General features: G+C 45.9%; 1 long non-coding RNA gene across 1 annotated transcript in view; it reads left to right on the forward strand.

Moving 5' to 3' along the window:
- Nucleotides 1–12,016: 12,016 nt before the first annotated feature.
- LOC118501104 overlaps nt 12,017–24,062 on the forward strand; it is a 77,057-nt gene continuing 65,011 nt past the window's right edge. The window contains exon 1 of the long non-coding RNA XR_004903691.1: nt 12,017–12,367. This is a non-coding gene — a long non-coding RNA (uncharacterized LOC118501104). The remainder of the gene's footprint in view (nt 12,368–24,062) is intronic.

Raw genomic sequence — 24,062 nt, forward strand, 5'->3', positions numbered from 1 at the left:
TGTAACTTGGGAGAAACACTCCATTTGATTAAGCTGCCGTATTTGCACTTCTACTTTTATGCAGTGGAATTCAAGCATAATCGAGGATAGGCCAGTAAAATCTCTTTACCATCGTTTTTCTAAAAGAACTTTCCTTGTATTTATATCCATTTTTGCTTTATGTATTTTGTAACTATATGTTGGGGTCATCTGTATTCAATGTTCTTAACATTTTTTATTAAACATGTCTTTTCCATTATATGATAACCTTTTAAATTCTTTTGAATACTTTTTGCCTTTACTTGGTAGGCAGTGAAAGGCAAAATTGTTTTGTTTCTCATAGAAGAGAGTTGAAAGTTCTGATTGTTGATAGGACCAAATATAGAAAAGAAAATGTTCATTGTTTTAAGTTAATTGCCCATTACTACTGAAAAATAAATAAACGTGACTTGCCCTAACCTAGGTGGCTCAGTCAGATGGGTGTCATTCTGTGAACCGAAAGGTCACTGGCTTGAATCCCAGTAAGGGCACATGCCTGGGTTGTGGGTTGGGTCCCTGGTCAGGGCTTGTACCAGAGGCAACTGACTGGTTTCTCTCACATATTGCTGTTTCTCTCCCTCTCTTTCTCTTTCCCTCCCCCCACTAAAAATAAATACATAGATAAATAAAATCATTTTTTAAAATGTGACTTACCTCACATACTTACTTATAAGATGCAAATAAACAAAAGACATAATAGAAAAGAAACAAGGAAATATAAAATATGAACCCTGGAAATGACTAAACATAGTAATAAATAAACACAGTCAAATTTCTTCTACTAAAAACAAAGAGCTTCAGTTCATATTGAAAAACAAAATCCATTTGTAAATTAATTATGAGGCACTCTCAAATGGTTTTTAAAAGGACAAAACCCAGGAAGTTAGATGAATACTTCCATCAAAATCAAACAGGAAGGAAGAAGGGAGAGGATTCCTAGAGTCGTCACTGACCTCTGAAGGTTACCCTCAGATCCTCAGTCCAGTTCACACAAGGGGAGACAGCCACATATCTCTGCAGGGTGCTGCAAAGGGGTTCTTAGGGGCCCCTGGCAGCTCCCCTTGAAATGGGTAGGAACCACAGTGCCCAAACTCGAGCAAGGAAGAAACATAAGCTTCTCTGTTTTCCTGAATGCAGCCGAACCTCTCCTATAGTCTCCATTCCATCAAGGTGTCCTGATCTTTGTCCCAACCATGTGGGGTCCACCCCCTTTTCCTCTAGTAGTCTAGTTTTGGAGGACTTCTGGTGGCTCCGGGGATGGGGCAGGGCATACGCTCCTTGGTTGGTATGGAGACGCGGGGTCCCTCAGGACCAGGCATCTCTGCACTCTTGGGCTGCCCCTGAGTGCCTGTGAACCACCCTGCCAGGCCGTCCCAGGCTCTGGCTGCCTCCACGGGATGCACACCCTCTTTCCATCTCTGGGGTCTCACCCCCTCTCTCAGTGCAATTCTGTATGGAATGTGGGGCACAGGGCCCCCTGCTCACAGATCCTACACATTCATTCGGATTTTGCTCCCTCTCTGGGGCTCACTCAGCACCGGGCAGAGAGCCCTGAATGCTTCTGCACACAATCCGCTGACATCTCAGCCAGAGGCAGGGAATAAGGGGCATGCGGGTCACAGCCAGGGCAGGAGATATTTTGTCTGGCTCACACAGTATTCAAAATTCTTTTCAAAAGATTATGAGCATTTTGTTATGAGAGCTTTAGCTTTTAGATCCATTTACCAATTTACAGGAAATGCAGAAAGCAGAGAAACATGTTCAATGGCACCAGCAAAATCCAGACTCTGGGAAACTACCTGACAAGGGGCCTGGTTTCTTCTTTAACAGATTCATTGCAAGGACAAAAAGAAGGGGAGCAAACCTACAGTTAAAGGAAACTTAAAAACATCCATCACTTGCAATGTGTGGACTCTGTATCCTGTTTCAAACTGTAAAATAGAAAATAATAAAAACTCTTATGACCTTTCTGAGAAAACTGTAAATGTTAACACTGACAAGATATTTAATGGGAAATTATTGGGACTTATTTAGTCAGGACATTGTGTTACAGTTAGAAACGTTAGTCCTTATCTTTACAAAGAAAATGTTGAGTCTGGGATTTACTTCAAAATATTCAGGAATGGGGGAAATTACAGATGAAACCCAACTGGTTGTGAGTTGATACTTGTTGAGACCTGGTGATAAGTCTCAAGCAAGTTCATTAGACTATTTTACCAACTGTTAATATGCTTGAACTTGTTTTTTTTTTTAAGAAGAGAGTTTCCACATAAAAATTTTCATTTTGAATTCTCTTGAGAAAAAAAAAAAGGAAATACCTGGTAACTAGGCCAGATGTCCACTCTGCAACACCCACCAACCAGCTGGGGTTGAGAGGCGTTAGAGGAAGGCACTGCCACCCAGGGAGCCCCTGCCTCCCACAGCCCCCACCCCCCACCCCCGGGGGCCTCACACCCGACCCCCTTCCTCCGTGCACACCACTGCCTCAGCCAGTCAGCATGCTGGTTCGCCACCCATGGAAACGTTTCTTTCCTTCCTTCCAACGTTCTCCTTCACCCAGCCCAGCCACCGTGGTTTGGCCCAGCGGGGCTGGGTCAAAGGTGCTGCTTGCTCTTCCTCTCTTTTCACTATGTTTTTCTCCCAGTCTTTTTTCTGCACCATGAATCCTTTTGGGTTCCCCAAAAGTCGGGGATTTTGAAACTCAAAAGCCAGAAAGAGATAACTTCTCCCTCCCTTCCACTCTTCTCCCGCTTTTAGCCATCACGTCCCTTCCCTGAGGACATGAGAACAGAACCACCTGGCACTTGGAATAAGAACGCAGATGGGGGATAGGAAGGAAAATATTACGGAAAATTTGGTTAAGATGTAGATATAGCTCTTATACCGCTCAGGTTGGCAAATATTAAGAGGTTGGGTGATATCCCGTCCTGCCAAAGGTGACGGCAAACAGAAGCGCTCACGGGCGTGGTGGCTGGCGTGAGCTCTGGGCGGCTGCTTGGAGTGTTGAGTGAAGTGGGATCCAGACAGACCCCGCCGCCCGGCACTTCTGCGTGCGGGGCCTGGAGAAACTCCTGCCCAGGTGCCCAGAGACATGCGTGAATATGCTTTTACAGGATTGTTTGTAATGGCGAAGATTTGGAAACACCCAGAAGTTTACTCATAGTGACGTAGATAAATAAAATGTGTTCTGTGCAAGTGATGAGTACTATCCCGCAGATAAAGGGAAGGCTCTGGTCCATAGTTATTTGTATCAACTTAGGGCCATTCCAAGATCTCAGAATCTTGACTGGAGAGAAGTGAGACAGGAATGATACGTATACGAACAACCGCTGCAGCATATTTATAAAAAAACACATGCCCAGGGAGTGAGTGGGAGGCAACTGATCGATGTTCCTCTCTCCCCTTCTCTGTCTTCCTCTCTGAAAGCAATGAAAAAGTGTCCCCAGGTGAGGATTGAAAAAAAATAAATAAAAAATATGCACAAAATAATACCAATACTGGGACTGGATACAAATGGAAATACAGGTAAGCAGGACATACAGAATCACAAAAAAGCAGTAAGAGGAGGGAAATGAGGTTAGAGACGGGTGAAGAGGTAAAAGAATAAATAAATGAAAGCGAGCTCTGCCCCTGCTGATGGACGTGGGTGCCTTGAACCAGGGAGCTGGCTATTTTGTTCTGCGTTATGTGTAGTTTCAGCAAACAGAAAACTAAACCAAAACAAAACATAAGTTAATATTTAAAATATTAACCTGATGCATGTGGAAAAAGAACTCGAGTGAGTGGCTGTGAATAACCAGAGGTCTAATGTGTGCACAGAGGGGGCAGCGGGGCTGGCTGTCGCCTGGGCCTCTGGGCACAGTGGGGCTGGAGGGCGGCCTTGGGCAGCCCCAGGGGAAATCGAGTGCTCCAGAACCTTCAGACCCTTGTGATTTTCCAACGGCTGATCCTATTCTGGGTCCACTCCATGCCGTGGCCTTGAGTCTCTTTAAACACAGATAGTTAGCCTCCTTCCAGCACTGCTGACTGCTGTCAGGGAACGTGCTGGGTCACAAGATTTTCCCAGAGAGATTGTCATCTTGGGGCTGTTTCAACCTATTATTAGCCTCAAGCTCCTCCAGCAAAGTCAGGATATTCTGGGAACAAACCCTCCTTCAGCCCACCTTTTTTTTTTTTTTTTTTTTGCATGCCTTCAGCACCAAAAGCTGTTTCCCCAATGACATTTTATGTGGTCTAAGCTAGAACTGTCCAGGTTAGCTTTTCTCAGGATGGGAAACAGCAAGGGGAGAGTGGTTCTAGCCAACAGCTCTGATTTTGCTCGAAGCCCCCCTCACAGGGAATGAAGGGAGGGAGACAAGTTATTTGTTGTCTCCTGAGCCCATCTTTTCCCGCCTCCCGCCCCTGCCCCCTTTCCTTTTACAAACATTTATTCAGTGTAGAGTACGCACCAGGAACTGTGCTGGGCAGTGTATGATTTGAATCTGACATTGTCACCTGCTCTCAAGGAGGTTAAAGTCTAGTGGGGACCAAGCAGTGAGTGTGGTCGAGTGTTGTTAGAGATTTGTGAGGTGAGGGTGTGGGTGCTTTGAGACTACAGAGGTGGGCAGCTACTTCAGGTGGGAGGGCTTCAGGGGTGGCTTCTTGGAGGCAGTGTTTCATGCTCAATCTGAAAGCATAAATGGAGTTAATGAGAAGGGAAAAGGTATTCCTGCTGGAGGGAAGAGCATGTGCAGTGGCTGGGAGGCACAGAACAGCAGGAAGCAGTGGCTAGTTCATCATCTTGGGCCCAGGAAGAGCTGTAGTGCTTGGACTTAACTGAAGTCCTATCTGCTCTCTGAAACCTGCAGGATTGTCCCGTCCCCATCATGTTCCCCTCCTCTGAAATCTTGGGCCAACCTTTTATAATCACGTTTCCCTACTGTCTTTTTTTAAAAATTTAATTTAATTTAATTTAATTTAATTTTAGTGGGAAGGCTTCATTTATCAGTCTTGACTCAGAGAGGGGCCCACTAGCCCAGTGCTTCTCCCACCCAGTGCCTTGCCGTTAGCCGTCACTAATGGCAAGCCTCCATAGGGCGGATGGGCTTGACTCACCCAACTCTGAGTGGATGGGCTGCTCAGCAAGGAGGCAGACCAAGGCAATGGGTAGCAGCACCAAATCCTACCCCAGTGCACTAGGCCTTTGTCTGCGAGGCCTTGCCAGGGATTGCCTGAACTGGGCTGACATCTGGGCCAATGCTCAGGAGAACATCTGGGAGAGAGATCTTCAAGTCTGTGGTAGCCAGCCTCTAGGATGCTAACTGGTGATCCCCACCTCCTGGCGTTCACACCCTTGTGCCGTCTCCTCTCTCACTGAAGCAGGACGGGTCGACATGACCAACAGGATACAGCAGAAGAGACGGCCTGTGCCTCTGAGGCCAGCTGAGCAGAGACATGAGACTTCTGCCTCAGTTTCTTTCTTGGGCTGCTCATTCTGGAAGAAGCCACTGGCTACTACATGGTAAGGACACTCAAGCAGACCTCTCGGAGGTCCACGTGGTGAGGGACTAAGGCCTCTTGCCAGCTGCCACACGAGGAGCCACCTGGGACACACCCTCCAGCTCCAGTCAAGTTTTTGGATGACAGCAGCGTGGTCCAACACCTTGGCCACAGCGTCATGAGAAACCCTTAGCCAGAACCACCAGCTCTGCAGCTTCCAAATCCCTGACTCTTAAACAGTCTCAGGGATGATAAATGTTTGTTTTTAAGGCCATGAAATTTTCAGGTAATTTATTACATAGTGGTAGATAACCTACGAAAGCACTTAGCAACTCCATGTGGAGGAGTTTTTAAGGAGACTTCCTGGCTGTGGCACTGCTTCCTCTGACAGGCAGATGTAGTAGGCCTCCCCAAAAGTCACAGCCCCTCACCCCCATTTCTTTCCTCACTCCTTCTCTCTCCCCAGGTACTTGCCTTGAAGAGACTAATGACCCAACACCAGACTAGAAAGAAATCCTATCTGAACTTCCCTTACCTGACTGCATGGAGCTCTCCAAATGGCAGCTGCCACAGCCCCCCCCCCCCCCCCCCGTGCTCAGGAGGTCTGCAGCCTGGGGGCACCAGGATATTCCCAAAGAAATCATGTAAACAACCCATGCCTCATCAGAACTTTCCATCCTAACCCGAACAAAAGCCTAACCCCTGATTTTGTTAAGTTGGTATATAAAAACCTTTACCTCTGACTATTCAGTGACTTACTCATTACTCCTTGTGCCCACACTCAGTATATGTGCAAACCTCATCTTTTCTCTTGTTAATCTCTCTACTGTCAGTTAGTTCACATGCCTCTCACGCCACCCCTCAAACCTAAGTTGGTAGGAAAAACTTTTTCCTCCCAAAACTCTCAAATAAAAGGAATCCCAGGGGCTGTGAAGTGGGAAGTTCTGGAGCCCTTGGCACTGAGTTTCTGTCTGAACAACCCCCTCTGTAGCAGAGACGCCTCAGGATTCAGAGCCCCCTCGCCTCAGGCACCCAAAGAAATATAACCGCAGGACCTTAGGTCACAGTGAGGCAAGAGAGTAAGATGCTATGAAATTCCTTGGCAAGTAGAATGGGGAAACTGAGACAAGTGGATGATTCTGACTGGCCCCATCCAGGCTCTGCCTCACCTGCTTCCTTCTCCTTTGCAGGACCACTCCCTTAAGCATTAAGCTCTCAGGACAATGTGGTTTTAGCATCAAATAATCAAAGACAGAGTTTTGGTCAAACTAGAGATAACATCTAGGCCTCAGTTGTGTTTAAGCTCTAGACCCAGAAAAGCAGCAAAACCAAATAAACTGACATCATGGCTGACATCAGGACCAGGTGTAATGACCAATGACCTCTCTGGTGCCGACCAATCAGTGGAGACCATGACCCTGACCTTATAGGTTCATGTTGATGGATCAGCATATTAAAGGACACACCTGGAAAGCTGGTAAATATTTTACTGAGATCCTCCCCCAAGACCTCCCTAAAATTCCTGCCTTTAGAAAACAGATAAAAAACCCTTGAGACAAAGGACACGGTGCTTGCTCGCGCGCTTGCTCGCTCTCGCTCTCTCTCTCTCTGTAGAGCACCCCCCCTCCCTTCTTCAGGCCTGCATCTTCGCTTTCTCTCTCTCTGAAGCTCCAAGGGCCCTTCTTTTGTCTCTGTAACTTGATTCCTGAGTCCATGCAGCCAAGCTGGCTCACTTCTGCTTCTGTAACTTTCTTTCTAAAAGGTTAAGGTAGCTCTCTGAGCAGTCTGCTCAATTCTTTCTTTCAAGTGAACTTTTGCTTTGCTTGCTAAATAAACTTCCTCTTGCACTAGAGTTCTTGGCTATGAATTCTTTCTTTGCTGTACTCAAGACCCAAGGTTGCTGAGCTGTGGGCCCAGATGGCTGCTAACAATAGCTGGGGCAACTGCCGATTTACAGAATGTGGCATATCCTGGTCTGTAGCAGCTTCCTGATGGATTTCAGCTTATTGAATAATACCCAGTACTTGCTATGTGCCAGGCTCTGTTCTAAGCACTTTTAAATATTCAGTCATTTAAACCTCATAACAAGCCTCTGAAGTAAATGCTATTGTTGTCTTCATTTTACAGTAAAGGTATACAGGCACAGCGAGGTCAAGCAATTTGTCCAAGCTCACACAGTGAGTGAGTAGTGAAGCAGGGACCCATTCACACCCAGGCAACCTGGCTCCATGCTCTACCCTGAGGTGAGAATTGACCCAAAGTTTGTTCAGTGAGAGTCCTGTGCCATTTGGGGCTATGTGTCTCAGCCAGGGCCCCTGGGGCTGGACAGGGTCATGTATTTTGGTTTGGTGACAGGAACCATGGAGGCTCACATCAAAGCAGGGACCCCTGAGGAAGGTAGGCCACATACTTACAGGGGGAATCCAGGGGCTTGAGGGTAGGGGGGTGTGGACAGAAAGTCAGGGGAATGTTCCAAGGTCAACCTGTGCACTCAGCCTTGAGGGTCAGCCCGAGCCCTGCCTGGGGAGGGAGAGTCCTCTGTCTGATGATGCTCGTTTCTGCCTCCTAGCTCAGCTCACCCTTTGGGGGTGCCCCTACACTTCCCCATCTGCCTACACAGGTGGTTCTCCAGCAAGGGTGGTTTTACCCCCCAGGAATCATGTGGCAATGTCTAGACACATATTTTCTTTAATTTCTATTCTATTTTTATTGTCACGACTAGAAGGCTGCTACTGGCACTTAGTGAGAAGAGGTCAGAGATACTGCTAAAAGTTCTGAAATTCACAGAACTTCAGGATGACTCCTCATAGCAAAAAATTAACCTCGCCCAAAACACCAATAATGCCAAGGTTGGGAAACTGACCTGGGCGCCTCTCACAGTTTCTGTAAGGCTGCAGCCCCCTCTGCCCACACGACCTGACCCCTGTCACAGTGGTGGCCCCCGGTCCTGGTGGGACCCTCACTTCGGCATCTCTTAGAGGCCACAAAGAGCAGGAATGACTCTGTCTGCACTCCAGCCACACGTTCTTGGAAATAAAATAAGGGTGTTGAGATATTGGTAAATGTACCTGACTCTATTTTGTATCAAGCTCTTTAATAAGCATTTTACATATTTTATCTTATTTACTTCTCATAAGCTTGCCTTAGGTGCTATTATTATCCCTATTTAGTGAATAGGAAACTAAGGATTATAAATGTTAAATAACTCACTCAGGGTCCCACACCTGATAAGCGACAGGGCCAGGATTCTAGCTTACTCAGGTAGTCTGACTCCAGCGCTGATACACACACCTAGGCAAAGTACAGACTGTAGGTTCCCAGGGAGAGCCTGCCTGAGGTCAGGGACCTCCACCCTCCCCTGGGACAGAGGGATCAGCACCACTTCCTCCACAGCACAGCTGCAGCCAAAATTCTCTGGAGCTGGGCAGACGTGGCTTGACCTGACCTGGTTCTTTAGAAAGGGAGAGAAATTGTAGAGAGAAGGGTTTGTTTTAGTTCAGGGACAGTTAAGACAGAGAGGACTGGGCAGGGAAGAGATGGGCGAGGAAAGGAGGCTTAGGAGCTTTTTCTTATTTATTAAAGCAGGGGAAAGAATGGAAGGTTTGTTTCTAAGACATAAATACCCTCCTTTGATCCCTGTGCCTATCAAAGATAAAGGAGTCACTTGGGCCTCAGAAATGAATGATGCTAGTAATTCTTACCAAGCCCTGCTCTAAAGCAGCTGTGTCAGGATTTGACCAGGTTTGGGAAGAGGCAGGACTGAAGTGGGGTGAGTCCCTGCAGTGATCAGATTCACTGTGCAGAGATGAAATCTCCCTCAGTTCTTAAGCCGGAGAACAGTTAGAGCTAGACCCCCAACTTCTGGGCTCTGTTCACCTTGTCTTTGCCTTCAGGGCCCTGTCAAATCCTGATTCCACTGAGAGAAGATGGGTCCTGTGTCTTTTCAGAGCTGCAGGGACATCTGAAAGCTCTTAAGACGGCTTTCAGTGCAAAGTTAACATCCAATGACCCTTCCGCAGGGCCCTGCCTATTCAGATTCCGGAAGAGCTTTGAAGTTTCCTTTGTGTGCTTATTTTCATAGCCCTGATCCTGCTGTACTGGAAGTAGCCCGCAGCCCTGCCCCATCCCTGGAGATTTATTCCCAACCTACAAAGACATTAGGAAAATGCTGCAAGCTCTGCTCACCATCCCTAAGTCACTGACTGCCTTTTTCTTAGGCCAAAATGCAAAGGAAACCTCTGAACCCCCACCAGGAGACATTCTTTGTGTTTTTATTTCTCTAGAGATTTTTCTGATGACTTCTAGAACCAGATCTGAGGGCTGGAGCTCCCAAGAACTGTGCTTGGCAGGGATGGGGAGGACTTGGTAAGGGTGAAGGTGAGTGAACAAGATTATCCCTGCCAGCCACCCAAGCTGAGGGCCAGGTCTAGGGCAGGGCCCAGAGAGAAGAAAAAGCAGGCAGACCAACCTTTCTAGTCATGCCCAGTGAGCCAACCACTGTTCTTCTTGTAGCCAGATATCAGTCTCAGGGATCTTTATCCCTCTGAGCTCAACAAAACAGTCTCTGCTGTATCATATGGCTCAAGTTCCCCCAAAAGTCAGTACTGAAAGAGGAAGAGAGGGGAGGGACGAGGAGGAGGTATGGGAAGAGATAGAGCAGGAGGAGGGGGGAGAATAAAAATAGAAAGACAGATAGAGAAGGAAGGAAGGGAGGAAGGAAAGAGAGGAGGGAGGGAGGGGAGCAGAGGATCCCAAACCAATCTGCCTTGCTTTTTCAGAGTAAAGACTTTGATCAATGATGCCATCTTGTGGCTGTGAGGAGGAATTACAACCAGCATCTGCGTGTGTTTCTCCCCTCCCCTTCCCTTCCACTTCTGTCCTTATATTTCAGCGTAATATTTATGTATACTAGGTTCTAGAATGGCACTGTCCAACAACAATACTCACTAGCCACCTCAGTATTCATATTTAAATGTAAATTAAAAAAACAAAAAATGTAAATTAATTAAAATGAAATAAACTTTAAAATTCACTTTGCAGTCACACTAGCCACATTTCAAGCTCCATGTGACTAGCAACGACTGCATGGGACCGCACAGAAACAGAGGACTGCGGTTGCTGCAGGAAGTTCTGCTGAGCAGTGCTGTTGTTGCAAGAGCAGAGCTGTCATTTGGTGGAGCAGTATTAAAACTCAGAAGAAAGAGTTTAGAGTCTGCTTTATGCCTTCGGAGTGGCCCCTGGTTAAAGATTTAAAGGAGCAATTTCCCCCAAATGATTCCTTTCCAATATTAGGAGGCCTCAGTAATTGTACTGTTGTGTTGTATTGGGTGGGCAGTGTTGTATTTTGGAAAGAACACTAGACTGGGAATCAGATAGACCTGGGTTCCAGCCCCAGCTCAGCTATTGAAGCCTCTCTGAGCCTCTTTCCTCATCATTCAAATGATCCCTCTGAAGTTTTTCAGTTCTACCAGGCTACGGTCTGCCAGGGTTTGATGAGAACTTATGCAGAGTCAGAAAGGGGCATGGGAGAAACAAGCCCATGAGCTATGCCCACTCATGGTGTCTGCTGCTGCAGGGCACAAGCCACAGTTCTTGGCATCTCCACCCCTCATCAATCTGTCCTCAAAACCACCACAAACTCTGCACCTCTTTCACATATATCTCAGATGAGTCCATATTTGCCTAGTAAAATACCTGCTAACTGGTGTATGACTCAACCCTAACTTTAAGATTTATTCACTCTTCAACGAATATTTATTGCACTATTTTTATGGGCCAGGCACTGTCCTGAGACCTGGGGACCTGGCTGAAAATAAAAGTATCTCCATTCTTTTATCTCACATTTTCACTGGGGAGACAGTTGTTAAGTTTATACATGTCTAATATAATGGGTAATATATGCAATGAAGGGAAATCAAGGTGGGGAATCGTGGGGCTATTTCAGGCAGGGTAACTGGCCAGCCTACTTTTACAAACAGGTAACATTTGTGCAGTGAGCTGAACGCAGTGAGGGAGAAGGCCAAGTGGAGGCTGTCCCTGTCACTTCGTGTGGATTTTCTTGGGGCTGTGGCTCCAGGATAAGCAGCTATAGGAGATGACACATGAGGTAATCTGGGCGTCCAGGGTCTATGAATAGATCTGACATTTATCCCTTCTCTAGTGCTGCCTGTCTTTAGCATCAAAGATATCTTTATAGAAATCCACCTGCCAGGGGCCCACAGAGCTTATGGGGAAGCCATGTTCTAGGTCCGGACTCAGGAACTTCCAGCTCCCATCCCTCTGAACACAAAAGCTGACTTTCGATGTGAGGATTCCAACGCTGTGGGCCATTGTTTTCTTTCCCCAAACTGCCAGGTTCCTTTCTGTGACCAACGGTGACCCCATAACTCTGCCTCTGCCCATATCCAACAGTCCAGAACTCCCACTGACTGTCTCCATAGACATCAAAGTGGACATTTTTTTTAAGAGTAATTCTTTTAGAGGGAATGCCCAAGTTTTAGAGACCTGGTCATTAGCCAGTTCGTGTGCCAGGCTAGACAGCTCTGGCCTTTGCTCATTTAATGAACAGAGCAAAGTTTACAGGTGTGTTTTTCTCATTTTCCAGGTTAACATGGAGCACAACTTGCAGATGTGTTTACAAAATATCACCTGGAACATTATTTGGGAGCAGGGGGCAGGTGCTGAGCTTATTTCTTTATTTCTAAAGGCTTATATTCTCTATGGGCAGCGGGCAGGCTGTTTATAAGAAAAACTGCTCCAACAGAGTGCACCCAGGGCCCTTGTGGGTCTGCTTTTCCAGCGTGAGTCCACAGGAATCCGCCCAATGTTTCCCAAATGGCCTCTGGGTGGACAAGGTAACTGGTTTCATCAGGTGAGCTCATTTAGTAGGTCAGAAAGGCCTGTGGCAAGGAGTCTGAGGGTTTCATTTGTCTTTTTTTAGGGTTTGCACTCACACTGCCCAGGGCAATTTGCATGGGTGGTGTGGCAGGCGGTATCCCACAGGGCATTTTCTAAGCTTGGTGGCCAGAGGCAAATGACCTCTACCAAAATATAAAACAAAACTAGCAAACAAATCCCCATCTGAATGTTAGAATTTTCCCAAAGAACTTAGTCTCTTCATTTTCATGGTGTCAGCAGCTGCTTTCTTCCATGTGTTTTTCACCTTTGATTTCAGAGGAAGTCCTGCGATGAGAAAGTGTAACCTGTTGCTTGGAGCAGTCCTCGGTTAGGGAGCTTGGGTCGAGTCAGCTCTGAGCCCTTGCCCTTGCCCTCTCACACTTTCTCTTCCAGGGCCAGTGTGTCCTGCTCAGGTAGCTTTGCTTAGGTGATGCCGTGTTGTTACAGAGCTCCGGGGGACACCAGCCTGGGTCTGGGAAAGGCCCATTGGGAAGGTTCCACCCCTGCTGGAGCCTGTGCCAGGCCTGTGCACAGGGAGGGCAGGTTGGTCACAGCTGCCTAGAAGCTAATCCAGTGTCTACCTTTATCAGAAGCCACAATAGACTCTCCTGAATAAAACTGGCAACCAGGGCAAAGAATGACTTCATTGTCCCCTCCCTGCCACGAGAAGCAGGCCTTCACTGCCACGTCTCCACTGAGAGTGAGAATGGCACTTGCTTCCATGTGGTTCTGGGGAGCCTGAGGAGGATGGGGGCTGGGAGCAGGTTGGGGGTAGGGTGGGGGGTGAGGACTGGCAGTGTTGGCAACTGCTCAGGGCTGGGACACTTGGGTGCTGCCCGTGGGAGTGTCAATTGTCGTAGCATTTCAGGAGGTCAGTTAACAACATGAGTCATGCCCAGGTCCATCCTGGCTTGTTGGTAGTTATTAGTTGCTGTTAATTTTTAAGGTTGCCCTTTTTCATCCTCAAAAATGCGCTGCTTTGGAGGATAAATGACGTGGTCACCCAATGGGTCTTCCCATTAGGGAATGTGTACAAAGGTGTAGCTCTAGGGGTGTTTGCTACGGGGCTACCAGGTATGAGGAAAAGTTGGAGATCAATGATGTGTCCTGCAATAGAGGATTGACTAATTTAGTTAAATACATTGTGGTACATCCACATAGTGGAATGCTAGATAACCATTAAAGAAATGAAATGCAGTAAAATATTTAACAGCATGGAAATATACACATATTATTTAAAAAATACTAACCACCATATATAGTATTGTTATTTGAACCTAGCTTACAAAGAGAAAAAGAACATGCACTGAACAAAGGACTGGATGAATAGACACTGAACTGTTGGTGGTCCTCTCTGGGAGGTGGGGCTGGAAATGGCTTATATATTCTCATTTATGCCTTTTCTGTATTTCTAAATTTCCTGCAGTGAACATAGATATTGTAAGCAGAGCAATGATTTCCCAAAGTCCTAGGCCTTAGAATATGTTAAGTTACCTGGCAAAAGGGAATTAAGTCTACAGATGGAATCGATGCTCCCAATCAGCTGACCCGGAGGAGGGAAGAGTATCCTGGATAACCCAGGTGGGCCCAATGCAATCATGGGGGTCTTTACATGCAGAGGGGGAAGCAGGAAAGGGGGTGCCCTGTGACAGCCTTCAGCCATCGCTGGCTTTGAAGATGGGAGAAGGGACTTTGAGCCTAGAAATGCCAGTGACCCCTGGAAGCTGGAAAAGGCAAGGAAATGGGTTCTGCCCTGGAGCCCTCAGGGAAGGAGCGGAGGCCTGCTGACACCTCAGTTCAGCCCAGTGAGCCCCATGTTGGTCCTCTGGCCTCCAGAACGATAAAATACCACATTTGTGTTCTTGTAAGCCACTAAGTTTGTGGTAATTTGTTACAGCAACAATAGGAAACTAATACAGTGGATTTCTTTTTTGGAAAAAAAAAGAGAGATGATAATAAAAGTAATTTTAAAAGAGGATTAATCACTTCTTATAATTTAACCCAGCAGCCATCTAAGGAGGAGGTTCTAACAGGAGACCTGGAACAGTCTTCTTCCCACACACACACACACACACACACACACACACAAAGAAAAAATCAATCTGCCCCGGCTGGTGTGGCTCAGTGGACTGAGTGTTAGCCTTCGAACTGAAGCTCATGGTTCCGTTCCAGGTCAGGGCACATGTCTGGATTGCAGGCCAGGTCCCCAGTTGGGGGCTTGGTCAATGTATCTCACACATTGATGTTTCTCTCCCTCTCTTCCTCCCTCCTTTACCATCTTTCTAAAAATAAATAAAATCTTGAAACCAAATCTTGGATTTATTTATTTTTTAAAGTCTGCCTGAGGAGCCCACAGGAATGGCTGGCTGTTGTTTTGCTATTAATAGAAAACCATAATGCAAGGGATAAATAAATAACCAGAACAGCCCTCCACCAGAGGATCGTCCTACAGCAATGCACAAAATGCACAACTCATGGCACACAGGGGTTCAGGGAAGTCAGTACTATGGGTCAGAGGAGGGAGAACCAGGAAGTGGCTGCTTTTGAGAATTCTGGGAGTAGGAAAGAAGCCAAACTCGAGAAGAAGCGCTTTCCAAGTGAGTGGAAACTGCCAGGTTGTTTTGTTGGCTTGTGCTAACAAATCCTATTCCAGTACCAACAAATGGAAGAGGGGTGACGGACAGGGCCATGGGGAGCTCTTCCAGCCCTGCCAGGGGTGGGGAGCTGAGCGTGTTTGCAGTCTCGCCCACTCTGAAGCAACATGCTCAGGCTGGTGGGTTGCAGAGGAGTTTCTTATAAATCCTTCCTGTTTGTTTTGAAGGAACTCTTAGGGAAACTCGAGACCTTTATTTAGCAAAGCCTGCAGTGAATAAGGTTTTCAACAGCATTTTCATTTTCTTTGTTAATAGGTCTAAAACTGCCTCCTCTTTGGTTTAATCTGTTGTAAAGACCCCCCTTCTGTGGCAGACGGGGCCCTCTGGAAACAGCGGCTGAGCTGGAGTTTGGTGAGCAGGACACTTATCAGGGATAAACCCCTGTGAAGGGCAGGGAGCAGAAGCAGAAGCAGGACTGGGCAGAGGGAGTGGCTGCACAGTGAGATAGGCTTGACCAGGCCAGCCCCACCGGCATACTCAGCCCAGCGGGGTTCTTGGTGAGTAGGCAGCAATGGTCAGTGTTCAACACCCTTCCTGTGGTCTGTCTTTGCATTTGGTCATGGTCGTGGTGAGGCAGCCCTCGGCCAACCCCAGAGAAACAAGAGCCTGCTTGCTGACTGCAGCAAGTCCTTCTCGGAGGGGCAGCCCAGTTGGCACGACTCTGTGCTTACCACATTGTCCCCCTGGTGGACCTTGTCCTGGTCACTGGCATACACCCACAGTCCTGCTAACCTGGTGGGTAAAAGAGGGACTTGGCTCATTTTGCACAGCTACTGAGGACAAGAGGTAACAGCATCAGGGAAATGTGCTACAGCTCAGAACAAAAAACTGTGTCTTTTTACAATAGGACAGGACCCCTCTAGAGGTGCTGAGCCACTGGAATACTCACACAAAGGTTGGGGACCTGAGTGACAGGATGGAGAAGGGATTTCTACACTGAACCAGAGGTGGACAGGTTCCTTCCAAGGCTCCTTATGTCTGAGGATGTGCAGCTAATGGGCCCATCTCAGGTTCTGCTCCTCAGGGTTGCTCTTGCAATTTGGGTCTCTGCCTGCTGGTGTTACCTCTAGAGGTGACATCTGCTTCAGGTCAGGCTGTTGGTCATTTCTAGCACCTTGTCACAGACTAGGCCCTGCTTGGTCACAGACAGGACCAAATCCATTTTAGAGAACTCCTGCAGGCTGGGTCCTTCGGGTACTGCTTCCCTCTGCTTGGCTCCCAGTCCCATTTTGTCCCTTTTGGATTTGCCGACTCCTTCATGGGACACTACCACTGCTGCTATGTGGCTCTCAGCCCGTGCCCTGTAGCCCTGGGCACGGGACGCTTACTTCCTCCTTCAGCTGGGTCCCTGAGACTTCACCACCCATTGCTGTCCCCGGGGCAAGTTCAGTCAGTAACAAGTACTAAACATTCATACCCCCTTGATAAATGGGACTTCTTTTTATTCGTGCAAGACACACCTGCCATGAATTCCAGAAGGCGACACCTTTTACTAGTATTTACTGTATTTACTAGAATTTGATGAACAAGTTGTGTTTATTTTGTTCATACTGCTCATTATTTCATATTATACACGCAAAATATGTATTAGGTACATGTGACCAGACCTGAGTACTCACTATCTGTTTAAGAAACAGAACCTTATTGGCTCCTTTGAAGTTCCCTGTGGTCCCTCTTCTCTAAAAGCTCCCCTTCCCTGCCTCCCAGAGGCAGCACGGGGACCTCCGTCTTGACTCCCAGTGCATCACTCCTGTGTTCCTTTCTTATTGTTTAAGTTTACATTGCTCTACCACATGCTGTTCGAGTTTTCGAGTTTTAAAAGTGCATGTAAATGGAATCTACCAAATTATTCTTCTGTGATGATTTCTTTTCACCCAACATTATGTTTTTGAGATCCAGTCCTGCTATGATATGGGATTTCATATTTCAGTCAGACCTTCCTTAGTCTCCATCTTTCCTGTGACCCTACAGGCTGAAGGGTGGGGGGCTTTTGGTTTGTCCTTGTGCAACAGTCCCCTGGAGACCCCCTCCTTCCTCGCTATCGGTCTGTGATCTCCTCTGCATCTTCCACTGTAACCTCTGTGAAGTCGAAGCCACCGCCTACCGCACACCCACACTGCACGCGGCACTCACCGGGAGGTGGTTTAATGATTGTGCCTCTCTTACTGGGTTGGCCAAAAAGTTCATTTAGGTTTTTCTGTAAGATGGCTCTAATAGTGCTTAGTTGCCTTTAACTTCATGTGAAACAATTTTTTTAGATTGTATTGTGACAGCTCTCATATCAGCGGGCATTTAAAAAAACATCAAAATTAATGCATTTTTGTGCAGCTCTTTTAATATTGAAGATGAAAAATATGCAATGTTTTCAGCATATTATGCTTTATTATTTCAAGAAAGGTAAAAACACAACCAAAATGCAAAAAAAGATTTGTGCAGTGTATGGAGAAGGGACATGCACATGTGACTGATCAAATGTGTCAAAAGTGGTTTGCGAAGTTGTTGGTCCTATGGACCAAACGTTCAAACGAGTTTGCTGTGGGGATGTCTTGTGCATGGAAGATGTTTAGCAGCACCCCTTGCCTCTACCCACCAGAAGCCAATAGTGGGAGAGAGCCAACATACTCAAAATATTCAAATCAATAAAGTTATTGGTGAAAATGAAAAATGTCTTTTATTTTATGGAAAAATTTAAATGGACTTTTTGGCCAACCAGGACTTTGCTGAAATCTGGGCCCTGGGACAGAAATGAGTTTTCTCTTCCTGCTTTAGGAGAGTGAGGCATGTTGATTTTATTGCTGTCGGGTTCGGCAGGCCACGCTTTGCATACTCTCCTGAGCACAAGAATGAGCTGGGGGTGAGTGTGGGGCCTTGTTAATGGGGCAGGTTTATGGACTCCCTTTCCCAGAGGTTAGAGCAAGAAGGCCTGGGGTAGGGCCTGGGAATCTGCATGTTAGCAAATGTACCCCTCTCCTCCCAGCCATTCTGATGCAGACTTTCTTTAGCTCCTCTTTTGTCCAATGCTGGACACTTGACCTGAAATGCTATCAACCTCCTAGCATTTCTCCTAGCTAGACAAATAAAGGCCTGTCCCCTGAGCTTCAACACTGAGCCTGAGTAGAAACAAATCTTCACTGAGGCTTAAAATTCTAGCAAGGATGTGCCCTCCCCCCAGAGAGCAGGATGAGGCAGGCCCCAGGTCCAGAACTCTGGAACTGGCCCCTCTGTCCAGTGTAGGACAATCACGGGAAGGGCTGCGTGTACACACAGGAAGCAGGAAGAAGAGGCTGGTGTTTGCTGAAGATGCATGAAATGGCTCAGTCCCCAGCCTAACACCAGCTGTCCTCAGGGCTGGGCCACCACAGGGGTGGTTGTAGCAACAGCAGCAGCAACAACCTTGGGGGGCAGAGTGTGGCCCGCAGGTCACCCTGGGGCCAGTGGTGTGGGCAGACCAGTGTCACTGTGGGCCTCAGCCAGGCTTCTTGCACACTTTCCCATGTGTCCAATCTGGGGGCAGGCCCTGGGCAGAGGGTGTTTTTGGCAGGACTTGTTGATCACGGGCACCTGTCTGCACTTCCCATATAGAACAAAGATCTTGGCCAGTGGTCACACTTCGGTCACCAGTCACATTTATCGGGGGAGAAGCTGTCTAGACCCCTGGGGTATGTGGCGAGGATACTTAGGGGAGCAGCTAAACTATTCTTTTCCAACCTAATGAAATAAAAAAAAGGTCTCTGAGCCTAGGGCAGTGAAGAGAACTTGGGTGGTACAGGGGGAACCCAGGACATCTGATTGTCGGTGATTGATGGGGTTGGGGCAGAAATGGGGGCGTTGTTCAGTTAATGAGCCTGGCTCTGCGTGTTGCTGAGGCTTCAGTGGTGAACAAAAAATACAGGAGTCCCCAGCTTCACCGAGCTCTATGTAAGCAAATAATTGTAGATGTGTGCAAACGGAAGTATTTGCCAGATCAGTGGGGATACCACGGAGTGGAGGAATGGATTTGACTTTCACAGTCCAGGAATGCTTCACAGAGGAGGAGACACACTGTCTTAAAGTCAGGAGAGGGCACTGCAGGCAAAGGAAACTACAGAGCAAATGTGTGAAAAGGGCTCAGCAGGCTTCAGATGTTGCTTTGACTCCTCGATGCAGCAGTGCACAGGAGGTGCTTGGCCCAGATGGGGCTGCTGAGCGGGACCCTGGGAGAGCTGCAGGGGAGTTCTGTGGGGCTGGGCCCAGTGGGAGCGGCTTGAGGTAGACCTGCGAAAAGGAAGGCAGACATCAGTGAACTAGGCCTTGAACCAATGCAGCTGTGTCCTCTGGAAGTGGCAGGCCAGGGGAGGGTTCAGCAGGGTGTGCTGTGGCCTTGCCTCTTGGGAAGATCATCTAGGAACTGTGTGGAGGGGGCAGGGCTGGATCAGGGCACCCCTTAGGAGCCTGTTAGAATAGTGACCTTGCAGCTGTGACCATGTAGTCAGACAAAGCCAAGGAAGACACCAGGTTCAGTGGGACAGCATTTTAACACCTGTGAGGGTGTGGGTCCTGTCAGCCTACAGAGACATGAAAAGAATGACACGGTTCTTTAGGTATAGAAGAAGAGCACATTTACATTATCTGAAGAGCCAGAAAAATGCAAAGTCTACTCCAGTGATGGGGCCCACGGGCTGTACCCCGACTTGAAGTCACAAGCAGTGATAAAACTCACCTCCAGAGAAGGTGGGCCACCTTTCAGAGTTGCTCACAAGAACGCAGTCGGAGCCTGGCCAAGCCCTGGGCCATGGATGTCGGAGAGGCATTTTCCCCCTAAGTAAAGTATTTCCCAACTTCTGTGTAAGATAAACATGTGGCTTTTTATAATCATGCAGAGCAACTGGTCTTTTCCTGGAAATGCAGATTCAGTGGCGTTGAGTGGGGACCCAGGAATCCGTATGCTTAATAAATGCCCTAGGTGATTCTTATTTTCAGAAAGTCTGGAAACCCCCACTCTGGGAAACTTTGTTAAGCCCAGAAAGATTTAAAACTAAGTATAGAAAGGATTGAAAAATAAACCTACAGTTTTGATTCTTTTGTTCTAAGAATACCCTATGCATATTTGGCATTTTAATTACTTACAATGTTGAACAGAATTTAACCTGTTAGAGGAAAGTTGAGACTTCTAATTCGAATTTAAAAGTGTAATTGAGTAACTGAGTTAGACTTGTGATTTTAAATTGAAAGTTTAATACATTCATTTATACTGTTGGAAGAGTTAGAGCTTATATGTGACTGTATTTATTAGTTTAGCTTATTAGGTTTATGTTTTTTAAGTTGTTGGTAAGGCTTTGTTTAAGTCAAACAATTGAGGCATTTAAAAAAGAAATTGCATGTTAAATTTATAAATGTAGTTTTAAGTGTTTGAATGTGTCTAATTAATTAAGCTTATAAATGGGACCAAATATTAACCAAACAAATGTCAACCAAAGACATCCTTTAAGATGCTTGGTACAATTTTGTTTGCTAAAATAATAAATAGGGAAATATATTTTTAAAAGATTTTAATTATTTATTTTTAGGGAGAGAGGAAGGGAGGGAGAAAGAGAGGGAGAGAAACATCAATGTGTGGTTGCCCTGTGTGCCCCCTACTCTGGGGCCCTGGCCCACAATCCAGGTGTGTGACGTGACTGGGAGCTGAACCAGTGACCCTTTGCTTAGCAGTTCGGTGCTCAATCTGCTGAGCCACACAAGCCAGGGCTAAATAGGAAAAATATTTTAAGAACTTAAAAGTTGAAGGAAGGTTTTATGTAGATAAATGGATAAACAAAATGTAGTATATACATACAATGGAATATTATTCAGTCTTAAAATAGAAGGAAACTCTTTTTTAGTACATTTTATTGATTATGCTATTACAGTTTTCCCAATTTCCCCCCTTTATCCCCCTCTACCTTGCACCCACTAACCCAGAATTCCCCCTCACCCTTAGTTCATGTCCATGGGTTGCACATATAAGTTCTTTGATTTCTCTGTGTCCTATATCATTCTTTACCTCTACCTGTCTATTTTATGCCTACCAATTATGTTTATTATTCCTTGTACCTTTATCCCCCATTCTTTTGCTCTCCTTCCTCACTGAAAACCCTCCATATGATGTCCATTTCTCTGATTCTGTTCCTGTTCTAATTGTTTGCTTAGTTTTTGTTTTTGTTTTTTAGGTTCAATTGTTGTTAGTTGTGAGTTTATTGTCATTTTACTGTTCATAGTTTTTAATCTTTTTCTATTTCTTAGATAACTCCCTTTAACATTTCATATAACAAGGGCTTGGTGATGATGAACTCCTTTAACTTGACCTTATCTGGGAAGCACTTTATCTGTCCTTCCATTCTACATGATAGCTTTGCTGGATAGAGTAATGTTGGATGTAGGTACTTGCCTTTCATGACTTCAAATACTTCTTTCAGCACCTTCTTGCCTGTAAGGTTTCTTTTGGGAAATCAGCTGACAGCCTTATGGGGACTCCTCTGTAGGTGACTAACTGCTTTTCCCTTCCTGCTTTTAAGATTCTCTGTTTATTTTTAATCTTGGGTAACTTAATGATGATGTGCCTTGATGTGTTCCTCTTTGGGTCCAATTTCTTTGGGACTCTATGGGCTTCCTGGACTTCTTGGAAGTCGATTTCTTTCACCAGATTGGGAAAGTTTTCCTTCATTATTTGTTCAAATAAGTTTTCAATTTACTGCTGTTGTTGTTCTTCTTCTGGCACCTTTATAATTCTGATGTTAGAGCATTTAAAGTTGTCCCAGAGTTTCCTAAGCCTCTCATTTTTTTGAATTCTCATTTTTTCATTCTGTTCTGGTTGGATGTTTATTTTTGCTTTTTGTTCCAAACTGTTGATTGGGGTCCCAGTTTCCTTTCCTTCATTGTTGGTTCCCTGAATATTTTGCTTTATTTCACTTAGGGTAGCCTTCATTTGTTCCTTCATTTTGAGACTGAGCTCAATCAGTACTGTGAGCATCCTGATTACCAGGGTCTTGAACCCTGGATCAGATAGGTTGCCTATCTCCTTGTGGTTTAGTTTTTTTTCTAGAGGTTTGTTCTGTTCTTTCATTTGGGCCATATTTCTTTGTCCCAGTGCACCTATTAAGCTGTAAGGGGGTGGGGCCTTAGGTATTCACCAGGGCAGGGCAAACCTCTTTGAGAGTTCACTGTGGCACTGTCTGTGGGGGAGGGGTCCGAGGGGGAACCATGTAGCTCTCTTGTTCTGCTCCAGCCCGACTTTCCAACTAACTCTCTCAGGTGAGACTGGGAATTTCTCCTGCTGTGGCAACCCCCACCATAGTTTACAGCTATCTTTCAGTCTTTAGTTTTCCATTCAGCCAGCTCTGCCTCCCCCATGTGGTCTGCTGCCTCGCCAAGCTTGTCCTTTCCGCCCAGCTGCCAGTCTCCTACCTGTCTCAGTGAACTTTTTTTTATTTCCTTGGTTGTTGGAATTCCATGCAGTTTGATTTTCTGGCACTTCTGGTTGTTTATTATTTTCAGATTGGTTGGTATCCTTCTTTTGGTTGTGTGAGGAGGCGAAGCGTTTCTACCTACCAGGAAGGAAATTCTGACACATGCCGCAACACAGATGAATCTTGAGGACATTTATGCTAAGTGAAATAAGCCAGTCACAAAAGCACAAAATATGATTCCACTTACATGAGGTACCTAGAGTAGTCAAACTCAGAGAGAGTAGAGGGTTGTTGCTGGGGGGTGAGGGAAGGGGAGATGGGGAATTACTGTTTAATGGGAACAGAATTTCAGTTTTGCAAGATGAGCAGAGTTCTGTGGCTGGGTGGTGGTTATGGTTGTATAACATTATAAATGTACTTAATGTCACGGAATGAACAATGTGCCACTTAAAAATGGATAAAATAGAATGTATATATGAGGGGGGGTCCTCCAAAAATTGGAATTAGCTTCTGGAGGGCAGACCCCTTGTAGTACAGGCTTCCCCCACTAGGTGAGTGTTCTAGGAACTTGTCTATATCAGCATACTAGCTGGTGGTGTTGTGAGAGGCTGCATTTGGCTTCAGTGAAATTTTTTTGAAGACTCTTTCAACACATTTTCCCTTTTCATGATGGGGGATTTATCAGTGCACCTGCCTACACCACACTGAGTGTTCAGCACTTTTTGACCAAAACCAGCATGACCCTTGTGCCCTACCCTCTCCATTCACCCAGTCTTGCCTGTGTGACTTTTGTTGTTTCCCCTGATGAAAACAGTCCTTACAGGGAAACATTTTGCCAAATGTGGAAGAGGCGAAACAAGAAAAAAATGGCAGAGGCACTAAAAGGCGTCAAAATTGATGAGTTCAAAACTGTTTTGAGCAGTGGAAAAAAATGCCTTGATAGGTGTATTGCATCAAATGGTGAGTATTTTGAAGGTGACCGAAGTTTAAACATGTAAGAATAAATACACAATTTTTTATAAATAAATTCCAGGTTATTTTTGGTCCTTCTTCATATATATGTACATTAAATGACACCTAAAAATGCTTAGCCCTTAGCTTTTAAGAGTTCTACTGAAAATATTGTCCAATATAGTATCTCAAAATAATTATTGGTAATATAGTCACCAAATTTATTCCTAGTTCATAATTCTTTATATTAAACTTTATATGTTAAAAAAAAAAAAAGCTAACCCTGGCTGGTATGGCTCAGTGAAGTGAGTACCAGCCTGTGAACCAAAGGGTCTCCAGTTCAATTCCCAGTCAGAGCACATGTCTGGGTAGCAGGCCAGGTCCCCGATTGGCGTGTGTAAGAGGCAACCAATCGATATATCACTCACACATCAATGTTTCCCTCTCTTTCTCCCTCACTTCCCATCTCTCTAAAAATAGATAAGTAAAATTTTTAAAAAGCTAAAGGAAGGTTTTTGAATTGATAATGCTAAAAGTTTGATTTTTAAAAACCAAAGTTATTTTTGAATAATTTTTTCTTTGCAGAAAAACTGCCCACTAGGGCTCCCCCCAGTCACATTGAACGTACAGTAGTATCACAGGT

The sequence above is a fragment of the Phyllostomus discolor genome, chromosome 6, assembly GCF_004126475.2.
Source record: "Phyllostomus discolor isolate MPI-MPIP mPhyDis1 chromosome 6, mPhyDis1.pri.v3, whole genome shotgun sequence".
Lineage (NCBI taxonomy): Eukaryota > Metazoa > Chordata > Mammalia > Chiroptera > Phyllostomidae > Phyllostomus > Phyllostomus discolor.